A 14,265-nucleotide genomic window follows, 5' to 3' on the forward strand; every position below is an offset into this window, starting at 1 on the left:
CAGACAGACAGAGGATATGGAACAGAATCCCTGATTAGAACACCTATTTCCTAGGTCTGCCCATGGCTATTGCAAGTCTGAGCTCATCTAGTTGCAGATCTCACCCCTAAGAATATGTGAAACAAGCATGAAGTCAAGAATCCCCCCCCCCCGCAATAAGCAACCACAGCTGTACACATACCCCCAATATAGATTAGGAGTGTTCTGGCCATATGGGTAGTATCTGAATCCTAGCCATACTGCTTTTCGAAATTAGCTTTCCTGATTATGTAAATTTTACCGTATTTACCTGAGTCAAAGATGACTCTGAATTTAAGATGACCCCATTAAACAAAGGTTATATCTATATTTACCCTAAAGTGAGAGGACTCACAATTGAAGATGACCTCTCAATTTCTCGTTACAAAGCATTTGGAATAAACCCAGTCTTGGATTCAGATAAATACAATATTGCATTCTAAATTGTAACATCAAGGGGCTGCCATTTTTCCCACCCAGAAGCACTCACCACAGCAAAGCTATGTCAAATGTAGTACAAGTGGACCTCATTATTCATGGTTCTTCATGTTTCTGCAGTGTCCGATTGACACCCATTTTCAGTATCTGCAGGTCCTGAAACCCACATATCTGCAGGGCTTCTAGGGTTAAAACCCACTTAGCCTCAGTTCCTAGAGAGCTGGAAGTTACTGCAGAGGTCATTTCCTGATGCCATTTTGACTCATTTCTTCTCATTTATTGGAAAAAACACACTCCTCATTTGTTCCGCAATTTTCTGCAGATTTTTTTTTTTGGCGGCGGGGGGGTGACATTTTGCAGCTTTGGAGGTATTCCTGGACACATCCTGGGCACATGCTGACCCATGGAACACATTACAGTACAGAACTTCATGGTTTTTTTAGTGGGTTTTTGCACTTTTAAAACACTTCTCCTCCATCCTGGAACGTAACTCTCCATTTCCCACAGGAATAATGCCTCATTTCTCACAGTTCCATTACTCATGGTAGTAGCCGATGAACGAAACCCCTGTGAATAACTAGGTTCCCCTGTATCATTCTGGGGGCAAGGCGGGCAACGGCAGCCACCAGAAGGCCTCCAGATATATGCTCTGTCCCATATTGCCCTGAAAATCCCTCAAATGCCCTCCTTTTGCAGCCTGCATCTGGCAGTTTCAGTCCAGTGCTACTTCTAATGCACATCAGACCCAGCTGACGATCCAGGCTTCCTTGTTTTATTGCAGAAGAAGCTAGGGTCCTGGGATATATACATGTGTATATGTATGAGGTGAATGTGGCCATAAGCAAGGCAGCATCTGTCCTTTTGCAGAGCATCGGAATGTCTTGTGCCGCAATAGATCGGCTGCTCTCTGCAAGGATGTCTGCTTTTTAAGCATCTGATGACTAATTGATAACTAATTCCTTCAATTTGTGGTTCATTCCTCTTTTCTTCCCCCCACAAAAGATGTGTGCACCTGGCTGTGTGAATCAAAAAGTCATTATGAAGTCAATAAATGTATTACTTCCAGGCGCCTGCCAATGGACTAATTGCATGGTAATGCGTTTGCATTTTCTCCAGCTGATTAACACGGGTTCCTCAGAACGGGCTGGAGCCATGTTAGAGTGAAGGCAAGCATCACATTTCAAGAGTGGTGAAGGTGGTTTCATAGCATTATCGCTGCCCTTGAAACATACATATATTTTCCTTTCTTTCCGTGAGCTCTGGAAAAACAACCATTCTGTGCATTTTCAACAGGGTTCAGTTTAAACCCAGGGAGACTGGGTGCAATGAGCAACTACTGGCTAGTGTCCATTCCCTCCCTCCCATCTGGAGAGCACGTTTGCAAATGTGTTTACATCATCAGGATATTTTTAGAATAAGATTAAATATGAAGATACATAAGCATAACTCTGTATGTGTTGCATGAAAAAAAAAGTGGGGAAAAGAAGAAAAATGGACACCCCATTGTGATATATGAAGAGAGGTATGGAATGGAGATATATTATCTTGGTTTGCAAAACATCTCACCAACTTAGTATGTCTATAACACAAGGTCCAATGTGTCATGTGACTGCCATATCCCCCCCCCCCCGAAGGCACCTGTCAGAATGATGTTTTGATGCTGTTTTGAGGGCAAAGTACTGAAGGATACTGATAATTGCACTGCATGAAATATTTACTTATTGACAAAATATATATTCCATTTTAAATTTTACACCTAATCTACAATGTGACAGACAATAAATATTAATGAAAACAAGAACCTATTTAAAATACAGCAGAAGACAAAAATCTAATCAAATAGCAAAGCATACAAACAAACAAACAGGCAACATCAGGTGTTAAAAGAAAGAAAAGATCAGCAAATAAAATAACCTGAGCAGAAGTTCTATTAAAATATATATATATATATATCCTCTAGTGAAGTCTGAGTTATTTTTCTTTTTTTAAAACATTGTTCCCTGTGGCTAGTACCAACCTGTAACCTGGATGCTGTATTTTGCAACAACTGCACTTTCTGAGTAATTTTCAAAGGCAGCCTTGGGTGCAGACAGAAGGAAAGTTTAAGGAGCAACTCCTCCCTTTATTCCACGGGGTGGGGGAAATGGGTTATTTATTTATTTATTTATTTATTTATTTATTTGATTTATATACCGCCCTTCCGAAATGGCTCAGGGCGGTTTACAATTAAAACAGAAAACATTAAAAACAATTAAAACAGAGATACAAATATAAATACCAATTTAAAACAACTTAAAAAACAATTAAACTATCAAAACAATTAAAACCCTGAAAACCAGGTATTAAAACTGATTAAAAACCCTGAAAGGCCAGGCCAAACAGATAGGTTTTAAGGGCTCTCTTGAAGGACAGCAAAGAATCAAGATTACGAATTTCCGCTGGGAGTGCATTCCACAGTCCAGGAGCAGCTAATTAGCCTTCGCATGGGTAACTTCGGTAAAATGGCAGAGGGGGAAAGCTCCTCAAATGCTTAGTGCAGGATCTGCACCCTGGGCAGCCTCATGTATAATGGATTGTCATGGTTTAAGCTGGATATTCTTAGGGTATGGATAAGCAAGGCAGGCTCTCTGGGTTCAGGAGGACCACAACAGATGTACCCGTCTAAGGCGGTGTTCATGCCGCGGGTATCTAAAATAAGGGCCAGATCTAACAGCACTTCCAAGCTGCAGACCTGATCCTTAATGGCATGTGCAACACCAACCAGAGCAGGGATGGGTCTGTAGCTCAGTGGTAGAGCATCTGCTTTGCATGCAGAAGGGCCCAGGTTCAATCCCTGGCAGCATCTCCAGGTAGGGCTGGGAGAGTCTCCTGCCTGAAACCTGGCAGAGCTGCTGCCAGTCAGAGTAGACAGTCTTGAGCTAGACGGAGCAGGAGTCTGACTTGGTATAAGGTAGCTTTCTATGTTCCAGGCTGATAGATTCCAGTGTTCTTGCACTGAGCCGATAAGCATCCTCAGAGCTTCACTCCAGATGCTTAGGAGTATAGGAAGCTGTCTTATAGGGGCCGCCTTCAGACATAATGGAAAATTGTGGGGCCAATGGACCTGTGGTTTTGCTTCCCCCTACCCACACTCTACCGTCCATTCCACTCCCCCCTGCTCCCCTCCGATCTCCCATCCTCTATTGCTGACTGCAGAGGGGGGCGGGAACTAGGTGTCTGGGCTTCCTTCTTTAATGAAGGATAACCCCAGCAGCCAATAGTAGCTGGAGTGAGGGAGGAGCTTCCTCCCTCAACTCCGGTTGCAAAGCAACCAGACAGCAGTGCCAGTGTTTGGATGTAACGCTGGCACCACAGAACCGGAGATCCAGGCTCTGGACCTCACTACGAACCAAAGGTATAAATCAGTGTCTGGGGGAAGAAACCGTGGGTCCATTTTCCTGTGAAACTGTAGTTGCCCACATTTGGCCATACAGAAAATGAAACCAGAAGTCTCTTCACCTCCAGTTTCTTGTTACATGTGAATGCAGCCACTGTGTCAGACCATTGGTCCATCTAGCTCAGTATTGCCTACCCAGACCGGTTGCGATTTCTCCAAGGTTGCAGGCAAGAGTCTCTCTCAGCCCTATCTTGGACATGCTGCCAGGGAGGGAACTTGGAACCTTCTGCATGCAAGTAGGTAGGTGCTCTTCCCAGAGTGGCCCCATCTCCTAAGGGGAATATCTTACAGTGCTCACACATGAAGTTGCCCATTCCAATGCCAACCAGCATGAACCTTGCTTAGCAAAGGGGAGCATTCATGCTTGCTCCCACAAGAACAGCTCTCTTCTCCCTGTACAAATGAGCATTTCGAGAAGGAAGCGGTCATTCACAAAGGCCGCACCAGAAACTGCCTAATTACATCTGGCATATTTGCATACATCCACTGGCAGTTTGCCAAGCAGGGCCGCTATTTGATGTGAAGCCTGTCAATCACGATTGGAGCTTCTCATATGGAAAACAGTGACATTTCTTCCAGGAGCAAAGCTGTGCATTTGCCCTCGGGTGACATTCACTGCATTTCACAGGATTAAAATTGATAATATCATCCGACCAGATGAACCCCAAGCAAAGTAAAACATCATAATCAAAGCTCCGGCAGTGGCATGGCTGTGCACAGCGGCTCTTACCTGCCAGATTTGCATTCAGCAGAACCGCGTTGGGGGAGAAACCTGGAATAACAAACAGGCATGTGATATTTCTATTCTGAACATTCCGTCGTGAATTCCTAACCAAAGTTACACCGATTTCCCTGTGCAGACCTGCTTAGCAGAAGAGCTCCCAGACTGACTTTTAATGCAAAGTGTGCATCACAACTAAATCTCAATTAAATATCTTCATCAAAAAGCTGTCTTCTGCCATGTCAGGAACCTGAAGTAACTGGCAAGTGTGCTTGTTAAGGTAGCAGACAGAACCCGGCAAGGAAATGGAGAAGGGAAAGCCTTTTGCTGTAGCGGTGTGTCTTGATGAGCCCAGAGGGGTGTGTGTGTGTGTGTGTGTGTGCCCCCAGCAAGGCACAGCTGCCTCTGGTTCCTGGCAGCTCTGTTTGTGACTCTCTTCTCTCTTCCCACCATGGCCTTCATGAAAACCATGCTGCTCTACAGAATGGCCATTTGCCTGGTAGAGCTGTACAGGCTGAGACTGCACAGCTCTACCTGATGCATGACCAGCCTGCAGGCAATGTTGCTCTTGTTTAGGCTGGGTGGGATGGGATGGAGAGAGAGGAGCATCCACATATACCTTGAACCAAAGGCAGTTGTGCCTTATTTGGCACACACACACACACACACACACACACACACACACCCATAAGATGAGTCACTATTGGTATTTTAATAGTCATAGATAAGTATGCCCAAGGATGATCAGAGTATTCTAAAGCAGGGATTCTCAGTGTTGGGTCCCCAGATGTTATTGGACTTCAACTTCCATAATCCCCAGCCCAAGGCCACTGGGGCTGGGGATTATGGGAGTTGAAGTCCAATAACATCTGGGGACCCAATGTTGAGAATCCCTGTTCTAAAGAAGGGTGTAGGTCAGGGTTGCTCAACTTTGGCCCTCCTGCAGATGTCGGCTGCCGTAATCCTTGACTACTGGCCACCGTAGCTGGGGATTATGGGAATTGTAGTCCAAAAACAGCTGGAGGGCTGAGCAGCCCTGGTCTAGGTTGGTCAGGCCCCTGATATCCACTCTGTTCTCAGAGGACCTTAACACTGCTGACTTTCACCTCTGGGTCATCTTCACCTCTGGGTCATCTTCATCTTCATGAGTACCCAGAATGTTGGGGGCAATATGCTAAATCACTGTAAACCGCTTAGAGAGCTCCGGCTATAAAGTGGTATATAAATATAAGTGCTATTGCTATCTTCTCCTCCTCAAAAAACATTCCAGAAAGTGGGGGTAAAATAAGAGTGTTGAGAGTTCTGAACTTTTGTCTTCAAAGAGTGCTAATGCTATAATCTGTAACTAGGTGTCGCTCTTGCCATTGGAGGGCCAATGCTCTGCATCACCACTAGGTGCCAGACTACAGAGATCAGTCTGGTGGGCTTGCTGAGGCAAGAGCTCTCTCTTTGCTTCAGGATGAGACTTAATACTAGATGCATTCCCACAATTACAATTAAGGTAGGACAAGTGTCCAGGAGCTGTGCAGCCCCCAATTGTGTATGCAAGGGGAGAAAGCAAGGTCTGAGTGAGGGGGGCGGTGCGGTGATTGTCTGGGAGAGAGGAACCATCTTCCTATAGTGCTGCTGCCCGATATAGTAGCAGCAAGGATTCGAACTGGCAACCTTCTGCTTGTTAGTCAAGCATTTCCCCGCTGTGCCACTTAAGGTGGCTAGTAGCAGCAGCAGCAGTAGTAGCAGTAGTAGTAGTATGTCTGCCTGCCCACCCCAGAACTGGCCACCTGCCTATCTTAGATCCCGCTGTCTGCCTCTGGCTTGCCTCTAAACTGGCCCAAAGTCTGGCAGACCCAATCATATTACAAAGAAGGCAGACACATTAATGCCAGAGGGAGTAGTCCATGCAGGGACTGAGAATCCTCCAGGCCATAAGAAAAGTCACCTCTGCTCATGGCTGACACCCACTACTTAGCGCTGCCAACACCCAGTGACAAATGAGGGCAAATACTCCGAGTATTTTTCCACCCTTCCTGTAGCACAAATATCTTATTTATTAGCTGCGGCTCTAATTGTTCGGCAAAGACTGAACAATGCATGAAAGCCAGGTAGTGGCTTGGAATATAAATAAACACTCGATGACAGTTGCTAAATAAATAATGCCATTAATCCAGACTACGTGCACCTCTTTTACTTCCCCCGCCTCCCATTTTTGTTTGTTGAAAGGGGTTAGGAGCTGGTGTGTGTGTGTGTGTGTGTGTGTGTGTGTGTGTGTGTGTTGTGTGTGTGTTTATTTATTTTTGGAATAATATCACCATGGCAACCTCTCTCTCTCTCTCTCTCTCTCTCTCTCTCTCTCTCTCTCTCTCTTTAGGCCAGATATAGGTCCTAGTTGCAAAGTTACTTAAAGGGTGGGGGGGTTGAAGAATTTGTCATGTAAAGGGGTGAAGGATTGTGAAGGAAAGGATTGTGAAGGAAAGAGGTTGCTGGTTGGATTCTTTCAAAAGGAGAGAAAGGGGGAAGAAGCACTCAGAGAGGAATGGAAAGTGAGATTTGGGGGTGGGGGTGGGGGTTGGAGACTTGATCTGTGTCAGTTGTTCTTCTATGATTCATTTTACATAAAGTTGCCTCATTTTTTGCCATTGTTGTACTGTGACAGTTTGGGGGAAAGCAGGGAGGTGGGAGTAACCATGGAAACTGAAACTCAACAAATTAAAACCCCCCCTCCCCACACAGTACAGTATACGGTAGCATAAGGCAGTTCTGTCAAGCAATGTGGTTGATGACCGTCGTGGGTGGCACAGAGGCCACAGAAAATATGGATCCCTCTATTATCATTGTTAGTACTCTTGTTACTGCTACTATTATCACAATGATATCACTTTTCAACAAAAGAAGTGCTCGAAGCAGTTTACAGAGCAAAAGGTATGAGAAAAATTAAGTCTCCAAATTGCTCATCGTTGAAAACAAAAATCGCCACAAAAGGGACATCAGTTATACCCACTGGAGAGATACTAAGCTGGGCTGAAGAGGGACAGTTGCTCTCCCCTTGCAAACTTGAGAGCCCCCACTTTCACGAGTACCTCTTGGCTCAGTTAACAGGGGGTTTCCCAAACACAACAGAGCCTGAAGATGGCTCCCTGCCCCAAAGGGACTCCCAGTCTAAAATGAAGCACAAGGGAGACCCCAGCAACAGTCACAAGAGACATTATGCTGGACTGAATAGGGACAGTTGCTCTCCCCTGTGGAAGAGAACTAGCTCAGTTAGCAGGGGTGATTCCCAAACTATGTGCCACAAGAGGGCCTGAAGATGGTTCCCTGCCCCAAAGATGCTCCCATTCTGAAAAGAAACACAAGACAGACACCAGCGACAGCTAGTGGAGAGACGCTATGTTGGGCTGAATAGGGACAGTTGCTCTCCCCCTGCTAAATATGAGAGCCCTCACTTGAAAAGGTTCCTCTTGGCCCTTTTAGCAGGAATGATTCCCAAACTGTTTGTTACAAGTGGCTGGGGGTGGGTGGGGTGAAGATGCTTTCCATGCCCCAAAGGGCTCGCCATCTAAAAATAAACCCAAGGAAATCACCAGCAACAGTCAATGGAATGGAATTTAGGTTGGGCTGCATAGGGGCAGTTGCTGTCCCTCTGCTAAATAGAAGAGAGCTGCCATTTTGTGACAGTGCCCTCTGGCTCACAGTTTGCGGGGGCTGCTTAGCGAAGCTGACCTTTTCCTGGCGGGGCTGCTCAGGTATTAGTGATTTAGCAGCTGTCCACTCTGCTTTTCAACCAAAAAATGGTACCCAAAGCCGTTTACAGAGCAAAAGGAATGAGACAGTGGTTCCCTGCACTAAGGAGGCTCCCAGTCTAAAAAGAAGTACAGAGGAGAGACACCAGTAACGGCCCCTGGGAGGGAGGGGTGCTGTACTGGATTGAAACAGGGCCAGTTGCTCCCCCCCGCCCCCGCTAAAGAGAAGAGAACCATCACTTGCAAATATTAAGACGTTGGACTTAATCCTGAGTGTTAGCCAAGACCTGGTGCATGATGCCATGGACCCTTTTGGGAACACGGGCCATAGTGTGACCAAATTCAGCATAGATGTGGGGAGACATTGAGGGAGAGAAAGGGATTTTTAAGGAGGACATGAGAACTTTATTAAACTTTTCCATAGGTGGTATAAGACCCTTTCCAGATTAGTTTATATGAATTAGAGCACTTCCCCTCTCTGTTGGAATGGTTGTGGGTCCAGGGCAGGCCTGCTCAACTTAGGCCCCCCAGCTGTTTTTGGACTACAACTCCCATAAGCCCCAGCCACAGGGGCCAATAGCCAGGGATTATAGGAGTTGTAGGCCAACATCTGCAGGAGGGCCGAAGTTGAGCAGGCCTGGTCTAGGGGAACTTATTTTCACATGGTCTGATTTTATCTTATATACAAATCAGGAAAATTTTGTTCACTTTCCACCTTCCAACTATATTATTATCTGGGAAGATTGTTAAACGAACATAGGAACATAAGAACAGCCCTGCTGGATCAGGCCCATGGACCATCTAGTCCAGCATCCTGTTTCCAACAGTCGTCCATCAGATGCCTCCGGGAAGCCTACAGGCAGTTGTTGAGGGCATGCCCTCTCTCCTGCTGCCACTCCCTGCAACTGGTGTTCAGAGGCACAATTCTCTTCCACAAAATGTGGTGACAACCTGGATGGCTTTAAGAGGGGTTCGGATAACTTCATGGAGGAGAGGTCTATCAACGGCTACTAGTTGGAGGACTATAGGCCACCTCCAGCTTCAGAGGTGGGATGCCTCTAAATACCAGTTGCAGGGGAGTAACAACAGGAGAGAGGGCATGCCCTCAACTCCTACCTGTAGGCTTCCCAGCGGCATCTGGTGGGCCACTGTGTGAAACAGGATGCTGGACTAGATGGGCCTCCTTGGGCCTGATCCAGCAGGGCTGGTCTTATGTTCTTGAAGGGGCCTCTTGGCCCAGTTAGCAAGCTGAGGCCCAAACTGTGTGCAGGTTGAATATGGTCCCTGCCCCATAGGGGCTGACAATCCATTGGCAAAGACCATCAGAGACACCCTCAACAGCTGGACCTCTTTTGCCTTTTGAAGGTTTTGTTAGACTAAGGTCCAGCAGTGAGCTCAGTAGCTCGCAATGGGGGCTGGGGAGCAAGGGGGGCGGGTAGGAGATTTGCACAGGAACATTCTCCCCAATCACCTTTTTTCATCACCACTCTAGGCAGTTTGTGGCTACCCTGTATTTTGTACAAGTTCCCTGTGAATGACGCAGTTCGGAGCCCTTAGCATTGTTCTCAGGGCACTTATAAGAAATAAAAACAGTGGCCACTAGACTCTCAAGCAGCACCCACTGCTGATAAGCCCCTCCCCAATGCCCATTGCCAGGGGGGCTTAGGGCCCCCCCTGAAACTCCCAAGATTTCCTCCCCCCCCGCAATGTTTTACAAACAAATAATTTATAAATAACAGGGTGTTGCTTGCACTTAGAACGGATGGAGACAAGATAGGCTCCCCCCCACTTTTTAGGTGCCCAGTGCCAATAAAAATCCACTGGCTATGAGCTTGAACCCTCCCCTCCTCAAGCAATGAAACTGGGGCGGCCTTTTAGATCCACCCTGTTGTACACACACATGCATTTCAAAAGGGTCTTTAGAATCCCAGAACTGGTGGAAGAAAAAAGAAGTCAATTCTTGTCCAAAGACCTTCCTCTGTGCAAATGTTTTGCTGAAAATCCCTCAGCTGCTTTCTCATTAGGCTTCTGCCATTTGCCAGCATCCGAAACCTGCTTCCCGTGGTCTTCTTAACCAGTTAACACTCGTCCTCCACCTAACCCTGCCAGCGAAGCTAATGGCTGTTCAAGGGGGCCCATGTATCTTAATAAAAAATGGAAATGGTCTTGCCCCTTCATTTTAATTAACATTATGTCCACATTTTGATGATAATGGATAATTAAGTAAGTTACCTTGACATTGGAATGCTCTTGGAAGTAATTCATGGTATAATTTCATTAGGGGAGGGGAGACATTTGTCTGGTTTATTTTTGTGTCGCGGGTTGGGCATAAATATTTCTGGAAATCATTTGTGCAGAAGCTAATTTAAATGGAGAGAGTGAGGTTTCTAGAAAACTTAGGTGTGCTGTGTGCAATGGGGTCCCCCCATCCCATAAACACAAATATTCATCTGTTCTTTCAAAGGAGAGTCTTGTTTATTTTTTCATGAGCGTTGCCTGATGTATTATTCTGAAAAGCACATCAGGATCAGAGAAACGTTCTGAAACCACCCTCATTATTTTTGGAGCAAGTAATACAAAAGCAGAGTTGTCAGAGTTGATTATAATTTGGAAGTTGAGGGGGGAGTTAATAAAAAAGGACTGATAAAATCTGAGTAGAATTTATTCTGAGAAAATAGCGTCTGCCTAAACCCGTGCCTGCCCTTCAGGTAAAAGAGTTGCTAAACAAATCTTTGTTCAAGCAGCTCTAGTAAATAACCCTCTGCAAAACTCAACAGAAAATAAAAGGTGGGGGAAAAACTTATAATGTGATCCCCCCCCGCTACTAAATATGTACATGTGGAAATCTGTTTCATTGGGGTTTGGAAGAGCTGATCTTGTGTCAGCAAGCACGAATTGTCCTTTTGCTAAGCAGGGTCCACTGTGATCTGCATTTGTTAAAGAAATAGGGAGCTGTCCTATACTGAGTCAGTCCCTCGGTCCATTTAGCTCAGGATTGTCTTCACAGACTGGCAGCGGCTTCTCCGAGCTTGAAGGCAGGAGTCTCTCTCAGCCCTGTCTTGGAGATGCTGCCAGGGAGGGAACTTGGAACCTTCTGCTCTTCCCAGAGCGGCTCCATCCCCTAAAGGGAATAGTGCTGCTCACCACTACTCTTGCTGTCTGGGCACTTGGGTACCAAATGGGTGGAGAGTTGGTGTCACGGGCTCACACTCCCACCATAAATCAAGCAACAGCAAGTATGTGTAGGGCAAGCTTTTACTAGTAGCAAAGCAAAGTCAACGGAGATTGCCACTTTGAAACCGGCAGTCAGGGGCCAAGTCCAGTTAGGGTCAATGCCAGGGGAGGGGTCGGTTGCCAGTTCCGTAGTCCAGGGGAGGTTCCAAAGAGAGTCACAAGTCGACAGCCAGGCACAGGGCCAAGAACACAGGAGCAATCAGGAGCAAGGTGCACAAAGCCAGGAGATGGAACTGCATGCCGAAGCGGTCAGTTGAAACTCTGCATGGTGCAGAGTGAGCGGTCTGAATTGATACCTCTTCCAGGTTAATTGCCAGGTGAAGCCAAGTAAGGCCCTATCAGGCCCTCGGAAACCCCGAGTTCAAATCCCCATTCAGCCATGAGACTTGCTGGGTGACTCTGGGACAGTCACTTCTCTTTCAGCCTAACCTACTTCACAGGGTTGTTGTGAGGAGAAACTTAAGTATGTAGCACTTAAGTTGCTCTGGGCTCCTTGGAGAAAGAGCGGGATATAAAATGTAAAATAATAATAATAATAATACAGGTTCAGGCGCCTCCCTGGTCAGCCTTGGCAGCCAAACGGCTGCTTCTTCTCTACAAAATGCTGTTTCTTTTTGCGTTCACACCAACGCTCCACGCAGCTTGGCCCTGGATCCTCCCCGAGAGGAAGGCGATGGCGCCCTGACAACCTCCTGCTGTTCTGTGATAGGTATGTTCCCCGTCCATCCATGGGGCACCCTCCTCAGCGTCCTGTAGCAGGACCATATCAGAGGACTGTGCGTCAGGCAGTTCCTCCTCAGAATCTTCTGAATCAGACCACTGCCTGACAGTTGGTCTAATGGGCATGAATTGTCCCCTTCACTAAGCAGGGTGCACTTGGTTTTGCATTTGGAGGAGTGACTACCTGTGAGTTCTGCCTGCTGTAAGATATTCCCCATAGGGGATGGGGCCGTAGGTCAGTGGTTCATTACCCACGTGAATGTAAAAGGACCCGGGTTCCAACCTTGGCAGCATCCCCTGGTAGGCCTGAGTAAGACTCCTGCCTGAGATCTTGGAGAGCCGTTGCCAGTCAGTGTAGACAATACTGGGCTAGATGGACCAGTGGTCAGACTTGGTATAGGCAGCTTCCTATATGGGGATGGGGTTGAAGCTCAGTGGTAGAGCATCTTCTTTGCATGCAGAAGGTCCCAGGTTCCCTCCCTGGCAGCATCTCCAGGTAAGGCTGGGAAAGACTCCTGCCTGAAACCTTGGAGAAGCCGCTGCCAGTCAGTGCAGACAATGCTGAGCAAGACGGACCAAGTGTTTGACTCAGTATAAAGAAGATTCCTTTGTTCCTAATGTAAGGGGCGAGGGGCAGAGGACAGCTCCACGCCCTTTTAGTTGAAGCGCCCCACTCCAAGTCCTGTTGAAATGAACGGGAATTACACGGAAGCCTGGTCATGCTTCAGAGGAGTTCCGAATCACTTCAACGGGGCCTCCAAAAAAGACATTATGTGAGGACTTTGTGCTCTGCTATTTCAGGTTAAAGCATTACCTGGGAATGAAAAAAGTCTGAAAATAGCCCTCCCTAGATTTATATTGTTATCTCTGGTCTTTCCCGACCTTTCTTTAGTGAGATATCAGGGAAGCAACCTGAGTTCTGACTGCATGGAGAAATAGTTTGCAATTTGCAATACTTAAATAAAATTGGAGCTTTCAGGAAGAAAATCACTAAAAATTGTTATTTGCTTTACATGCTGAGAATGAGAAAAGGGAAGTTAAGGGCAGAACTGTAACTGGCTACTCATTGTTTCGACAACAGACAAATATTTTATCGTACTGCACCTCTCTTAAACCAATATATCTTCTCTAAATGTGATCTGAAAATCCTTGTACAGTCCAGTTTTCAGCACAGGCATTGTGGCTTTGGGAATTAATTTTTTTCTATCAAACTCATGCTGATATCAAAAACAGCACCATGCAGCTCCCTGAAACAATGTTACTATTATTAGAACAATAGAAGATTAAATGTGCTAGAAAATTAAATACTGGAATCAGCTGTGCACATTGTCTGTGACGATTTTAGCACCTCCTTAACTATCGGATACAGAGGTCATCCAGGGATGGCTTTATGTGGCAGCCCGAGCATACACAGAGTTGGGTGCCTAGAGTGCCCGACCACGGGGGAATCCCTAAACACACTGCTCTGCTCTCACAGCGCATTTAGGGGTTCCCGGAGGCTGGGACTCATTTTTTCCGGCCTCCAGCAATCTGCACGCCAAAGAGTGGCTGTCTGCTTGTGTGTGCGGAAGGTGAGTCCAAGCCTTGCCTTCCCACCCACCCACCCGCTCTCCCCGCAGCACGGACGGTTGTGCACACAGCCTTAGTGGCTTGCCTTGAATGGTGGAGTGAGATTGGTACTGAGAACCTTGTGACTTGGTTAACCACTAGATCTCACCTGCGGGACAATTGTGTGCCAGGGATGCCTGAGAGGAGGGGTAGGCAATCCTGGCTCTCTAGCTGTTGCTAAACTCCAACAAGAATTTTCTTCTAGATGATAGAGACCCGTCTGTGACTTATAAAGTAGCTAATTTTTGCTTTTTCGCTTCTAGGGCTCATTGTATTCTGTAGCCTCTGCTTAGACAATATCGGTCAAAAATGTATGGATACCTTGTGTAACTGTATCTTTTTCTTTTCTGTTG

The 14,265-nt window shown here is 46.5% G+C and overlaps 1 protein-coding gene and 1 non-coding gene across 13 annotated transcripts in view; both read left to right on the plus strand.

Moving 5' to 3' along the window:
* Positions 1 to 14,265, plus strand: part of RBFOX1 (RNA binding fox-1 homolog 1) — a 1,664,339-nt gene that overhangs the window by 318,388 nt on the left and 1,331,686 nt on the right. The gene's annotated exons all lie outside the window — the stretch shown is intronic.
* Positions 3,227 to 3,301, plus strand: TRNAA-UGC (transfer RNA alanine (anticodon UGC)). The gene has a single exon. It is a non-coding gene; the product is annotated as a tRNA-Ala (tRNA).

This window comes from Hemicordylus capensis, chromosome 13, assembly GCF_027244095.1.
Source record: "Hemicordylus capensis ecotype Gifberg chromosome 13, rHemCap1.1.pri, whole genome shotgun sequence".
Classification (NCBI taxonomy): Eukaryota; Metazoa; Chordata; class Lepidosauria; order Squamata; family Cordylidae; genus Hemicordylus; species Hemicordylus capensis.